This window comes from Athalia rosae, chromosome 6 (assembly GCF_917208135.1).
Source record: "Athalia rosae chromosome 6, iyAthRosa1.1, whole genome shotgun sequence".
NCBI classification, from domain to species: domain Eukaryota; kingdom Metazoa; phylum Arthropoda; class Insecta; order Hymenoptera; family Athaliidae; genus Athalia; species Athalia rosae.
In genome coordinates, this window is record NC_064031.1 from 7,821,260 (window position 1) to 7,828,125 (window position 6,866).

Genomic DNA, 6,866 nt, shown 5'->3' on the forward strand with positions numbered 1-6,866 from the left:
CAGTAAATTTCCAAAGTTCGGAGGAGTCGCGCATCACTCGTTGGATCGAAAAATTTTGGAGGTCCGGAAAAAGTCGCGGATCACTCGTTGTATCGAAAAATTTCGAAAGTCCGAAAGAGTCGCGCATCACTTGTTGGATCGAAAGATTTTCAAAGTCCGACGGAGTCGCGCATCACTCGTTAGATCGGAAAATTTCCAAATTCGAAGAGAGTTGCGCATTTCTTGTCGGTTCGGAAGATTTTCGAAGTCCCTCAAGTTTGTGCATAACTCGTTGGATCGAAAAACTTTGAAGGTCCGACGGAGTCGCGCATCACTCGTTGGATCGAAAAATTCCCAAATTCCGGAAAAGTCGCGCATCGCTCGTTGGATCGAAAAATTGCCAATTTCTGAAAAGAGTCGCGCATCGCTCGTTAGATTGAAAAATTCTCAAAGTCCGAGAAAGTCGCGCATCACTGTTGGATCGTGAAATTATCAAAGTCCGACGGAGTTACGCATCACTCGTTAGATCATAGAATTTGCGAAGTCTGAAAAAAGTCATGCATCTTTCGTTGGATCGAAAAACTCCGAAGGTCCGACGGAGTCGCACATCACTCGTTGGATCGGGAAATTTTTGAAGTCCGAAAGAGTCGCGCACCACTCGTTGGATCGAAAGATCTTCGGAATCTGGAAGAGTCGCGCATTACTCGTTGGATCGATAAATTTCCAAATTCGGAAAGGGTTGCGTATTTCTTGTCGGATCGCGAAATTTTCAAAGTCCCTCAAGTTTGTGCATTACTCGTTGGATCAAAAAACTTCGAAGGTCCGACGGAGTCGCGCATCACTCGTTGGGTCGGAAAATTCCCAAATTCCGGAAAAGTCGCTTATCACTCGTTGGATCGAAAAATTTTCTAAGTCCGACGGAGTCGCGCATGACTCGTTGGATCGAAAAATTGACAAATTCTGGAAAGGGTCGCGCATCACTCGTTAGATTAAAAATCTTTCAAAGTCCGAGAGCGTCGCGCATCACTGTTGCATCGAGAAATTTTCAAAGTCCGACGGAGTCGCGCAACACTCGTTAGATCATTAAATTTGCGAAGTCCGGGAAAAGTCGCGCATCACTCGTTGAATCGAAAAACTGTGACAGTCCGACGGAGTCGCGCATCACTCGTTCGATTGGAAAATTTCCGAAATCTGCAAAAGTAGCGCATCTCTCCTTGGATCGATGAATTTTAAAAGTCCGAAAGGGTCGCGCATCACTCGTTGAATCGAAAAATTTTCAGAGTCCGACGGAGTCGCGCTTTACTCGTTGGATCGAAAAATTGCCAAATTCTGGAAAGAGTCGCGCATTACTCGTTAGATCATCAAATTTGCGAAGTCCGAAAAAGTCGCGCATCACTCGTTGGATCGAAAAATTTTCGAAGTCCGACGGAGTCGCGCATCACTCGTTGGATCAAAAAATTTCCGAAGTCCAAACGTGTCGCGCATTATTCGTTAGATCAAAAACTCTCCGGAGGCCGGAAAAGTCGCACATCACTCGTTGAATTGAAGAATTTTCGAAGTCCGACGAAGACGCGCATCTTTTGTTGGATCGGAAAACTCCGAAGGTCCGACGGAGTCGCACATCACTCGTTGGATCGGGAAAATTTCGAAGTCCGGAAAAGTCGCGCATCACTTGTTGGATCAAAAAATTCGAAAATTCCGGAGAGAGTCATGTATCACTCGTTGAATCAAGAAATTCTCAAAGTCCGACAGAGTCGCGCATCACTCGCTAAATCAAGAAATTTTGGAGGTCCGGAAAAAGTCGCGGATCACTCGTTGTATCGAAAAATTTCGGAAGTCCGAAAGAGTCGCGCATCCCTCGGTGAATCGATGAATTTCCAGAGTCCGACGAAGTCGCGCATCACTCGTTGGATCGAAAAATTGACAAATTCTGGAAAAAGTCGCGCATCACTTGTTGGATCAAAATATTTTCGAAGTCCGAAAAAGTCGCGCATCACTCGTTGGATCGAAAAATTTTCGAAGTCCGACGGAGTCGCGCATCACTCGTTGGATCAAAAAATCTCCGAAGTCCAAACGTGTCGCGCATTATTCGTTAGATCAAAAACTCTCCGGAGGCCGGAATAGTCGCACATCACTCGTTGGATCGAATAATTCCCAAATTTCGAAAAGAGTGGCGCATCCCTCGTTGGATCGATAAATTTTCGAAGTCCGGAAGAGTCACGCATCACTCGTTGAATCGAAAAATCTCCAGAGTCCGACGGAGTCGCGCATCACTCGTTGGTTCGAAAAATTGCCAATTTCTGAAAAGAGTCGCGCATCACTCGTTAGATTGAAAAATTTTCAAAGTCCGAGAGAGTCGCGCATCACTGTTGGTTCAAGAAATTCCCAAAGTCCGACGAGGTTACGCATCACTCGTTAGATCATAAAATTTGCGAAGTCTGGAAAAAGTCGCGCATCACTCGTTGGATCGAAATATTTTCAAAGTCCGAAGGAGTCGCGCATCACTCGTTTGATCGAAAAATTTTCAAAAACCGACGGACTCGCGCATCACCCGTTGGATCGGAAAACTGTAAAGGTCCGACGGAGTCGCACATTACTCGTTCGATTGAAGAATTCCCAAAATCCGAGAGAGTAGCGCATTCCTCGTTGGATCGATGAATTTTCAAAGTCCGACGAAGACGCGCATCTTCCGTTGGATCGGAAAACTCCGAAGGTCCGACGGAGTCGCACATCACTCGTTGGTTCGGAAAATCTCCGATGTCCAAACGAGTCGCGCATCATTCGTGAAATCGAAAACTCTCCAAATTCCGGAAAAGTCGCACATCACTCGTTCGATCGAAAAATTTCCAAATTCCGAAAAAGAAGCGCATTTCTCTCCGGATCGGGAGATTTCTGAAGTCCTTCAAATTTGTGCATTACTTGTTGAATCAAAGAACTTTGAAGGTCCGACGGAGTCGTGCATCACTCGTTGGTTCGGAAAATCTCCGATGTTCAAACGAGTCGCGCATCATTCGTGAAATCGAAAACTCTCCAAATTCCGGAAAAGTCGCGCATCACTCGTTGAATCGGAAAACTTTGAAGGTCCGACGGAGTCGCACATCACTCGTTTGATTGGAAGAATTCCAAAATCCAAAAAAGTAGCGCTACCCTCGTTGGATCAAATAATTTTCAAAGTCTGAGAGATTCGCGCATCACTCGTTGGAATCAAAGATTCAAAAATTCTGGAAAGAGTCAAGCATCACTCGTTGAATCGAGAAATTTTGAAGGTCCGAGGATGTCGCGCATCACTTTTCGGATCGAAAAATTCCCAAATCTTGGAAAAGTCGCGGATCACTCGTTGTATGGGAAAATTTTTGAAGTCCGAGAGAGTCGCGCATCACTCTTCGGATCGAAAAATTTACAAAGTCCGACGAAGTCGTGCATCACTTGTTGGATCGGAAAATCTCCGATGTCCATCAAGTCGCGCATTATTCGTTAGATCGAAAACTCTCCGAAGGCCGAAAGAGTCGCGCATCATTCGTTGAATCAAAATTTTTCAAATTTGGCAAGGGTTGCGCATTTCTTGTCGGATCGGAAGATTTTCGAAGTCCCTCAAGTTTGTGCATGACTTTTTAGATCGGAAAACTTTGAAGGTCCGACGGAGTCGCGCATCACTCGTTGGATCGGAAAATCTCCGAAGTCCGAACGAGTCACGCATTATCCGTTAGATCGGAAACTCTCCGAAGGCCGGAAGAGTCGCACATTACTTGTTGGATCAAATGATTCCCAAATTCCGGAAAGAGTCGCGCATCACTCGTTGGATTGAAAAATTTCCGAATTCCGGAAAAGTCGCGCATCACTCGTTGGATCAGAAAATTCTCGAAGTCCGACGAAGTCGCGCATCTTTCGTTGGATCGAAAAACTTTGAAGGTCTGACGGAGTCGCACATCACTCGTTGGATCGAAAAATGCAAAAATTCCGGAAAGAGTCGCGCATCACTCGTTGAATCGAGAAATTTTCAAAGTCCGAAAAAGTCGCGCATCACTCGCTGAATCAAGAAATTTTGGCGGTCCGAGGATGTCGTGAATCACTCGTTTGATCGAAACATCTTCAAAGTCCGGAAAGAGTCGCGCATCACTCGTTGGATCGAAAAAATTTCAAAGTCCGACGGAGTCGCGCATGACTCGTTGGATCGGAAAATCTCCGGAGTCCAAACGAGTCACGCATTATTCGTTCGATCGAAAACTCTCCGGAGGCCAAAAAAGTTGCACATCACTCGTTGGATCGAATAATTCCCGAATTCCGAAAAGAGTAGCGCATCCCTCGGTGGATCGAAGAATTTCCAGAGTTCGACGAAGTTGCGCATCACTCTTCGGATCGAAAAATTGACAAATTCTGAAAAGGGTCGCGCATCCCTCGTTAGATTAAAAAATTTTTAAAGTCCGAGAGCGTCGCGCATCACTGTTGCATCGAGAAATTTTTAAAGTCCGACGGAGTCGCGCAACACTCGTTAGATCATTAAATTTGCGAAGTCCGGAAAAAGTCGCGCATCACTCGTTGAATCGGAAAACTGTGACAGTCCGACGGAGTCGCGCATCACTCGTTCGATTAGAAAATTTCCGAAATCTGCAAAAGTAGCGCATCTCTCCTTGGATCGATGAATTTTAAAAGTCCGAAAGGGTCGCGCATCACTCGTTGAATCAAAAAATTTCCAGAGTCCGACGGAGTCGCGCATCACTCGTTGGATCGGAAGATTCCAGAATTCCGGAAAAGTCGCGCATCACTCGTTGGATCAAAAAAATCTCGAAGTCCGACGAAGTCGCGCATTTTTCGTTGGATCGAAACACTTTAAAGGCTTGACGGAGTCGCACATCACTCGTTCGATCGAAAAATTTCCAAATTCCGAAAATGAAGCGCATTTCTTTCCGGATCAGGAGATTTCTGGAGTCCTTAAAATTTGTGCATCACGTGTTGAATCGAAGAACTTTGAAGGTCCGACGGAGTCGTGCATCACTTGTTGGATCGGAAAATCTCTGATGTCCAAACGAGTCAAGCATTATTCGTGAAATCGAAAACTCTCCGAAGTCCGAAAGAGTCGCACATCACTCGTTGGATCGAATAATTCTCAAATCTCGAAAAGAGTCGCGCATCACTCGTTGGATTGGAAAATTTCCAAATTCCGGAAAAGTCGCGCATCACTCGTTGAATCGAAAAACTTTGAAGGTCCGACGGAGTCGCACATCACTCGTTCGATTGGAAAAATTCTAAAATCCAGAAAAGTAGCGCTACCCTCGTTGGATCGAATAATTTTCGAAGTCTGAGAGATTCGCGCATCACTTGTTTGATTAACAGATTCAAAAATTCCGGAAAGAGTCGCGCATCACTCGTTAAATCGAAAAATTTTGAAGGTCCGAGGATGTCGCGCATCACTTGTTGGATCGGAAAATTCCCAAATCTTGAAACAGTCGCGGATCACTCGTTGTATGAAAAAATTTTTGAAGTCCGAGAGAGTCGCGCATCACTTGTTGGTTCGGAAGATTCCCAAATTCCGGAAAAGTCGCGCATCACTCGTTGGATCGGAAAAATTTCGAAGTCCGACGAAGTCGCGCATCACTCGATGGATCGAAGAATTTTGGCGGTCCGAGGATGTCGTGAATCACTCGTTCGATCGAAAAATTTTCAAAGTCCGACGGAGTCGCGCATGACTCGTTGGATCGGAAAATCTCCGAAGTCCAAACGAGTCACGCATTATTCGTTCGATTGAAAACTTTCCGCAGGCCGAAAAAGTCGCGCATCACTCGTTTGATCAAAAAATTTCCGAAGTCCGAAAGAGTCGTGCATCACTCGTTGCATTGAGAAATTTCCGAAGTCCGAGAGAGTCGCGCATCACTTGTTGGATCAGTAAATTTCCAAAAATCGGAAGAGTCGCGCATCACTCGTTGGATCGGAAGATTTTCAAGGTCTGACGGAAGCGCGCATCACTTGTTAAATCATAAAATTTTCGAAGTCCGGAAAAAGTCGCGGATCACTCGTTGTATCGAAAGATTTCCGAAGTCCAAAAAAGTCGCGCATCACTCGTTGGATCGATATATTTCCAAAGTTTGAAGGGGTCGCGCATCATTCGTTGGATCGAAAAATTTTCAAAGTCCGACGGAGTCGCGCATCACTCGTTGGATCGGAAAATTTTCAAATTCGAAGAGGGTTGCGCATTTCTTGTCGGATCGGAAGATTTTCGAAGTCCCTCAAGTTTGTGCATAACTCGTTGGATCGAAAAACTTTGAAGGTCCGACGGAGTCGCGCATCACTCGTTGGATCGAAAAATTCCCAAATTCCGGAAAAGTCGCGCATCGCTCGTTGGATCGAAAAATTGCCAATTTCTGAAAGTAGTCGCGCATCGCTCGTTAGATTGAAAAATTTTCAAAGTCCGAGAGAGTCGCGCATCACTGTTGGATCGAGAAATTCCCAAAGTCCGACGGAGTTACGCATCACTCGTTAGATCATAGAATTTGCGAAGTCTGAAAAAAGTCGCGCATCACTCGTTGGATCGAAATATTTTCAAAGTCCGAAGGAGTCGCGCATCACTCGTTTGATCGAAAAATTTTCATAAACCGACGGACTCGCGCATCACCCGTTGGATCGGAAAACTGTAAAGGTCCGACGGAGTCGCACATCACTCGTTTGATTGAAGAATTTCCAAAATCCGAAAGAGTAGCGCATTCCTCATTGGATCGATGAATTTTCAAAGTCCGACGAAAACGCGCATCTTTCGTTGGATCGAAAAACTCCGAAGGTCCGACGGAGTCGCACATCACTCGTTGGATCGAAAAATTTTTGAAGTCCGAAAGAGTCGCGCATCACTCGTTGGATCGATAAATTTCCAAATTCGGAAAGGGTTGCGTATTTCTTGT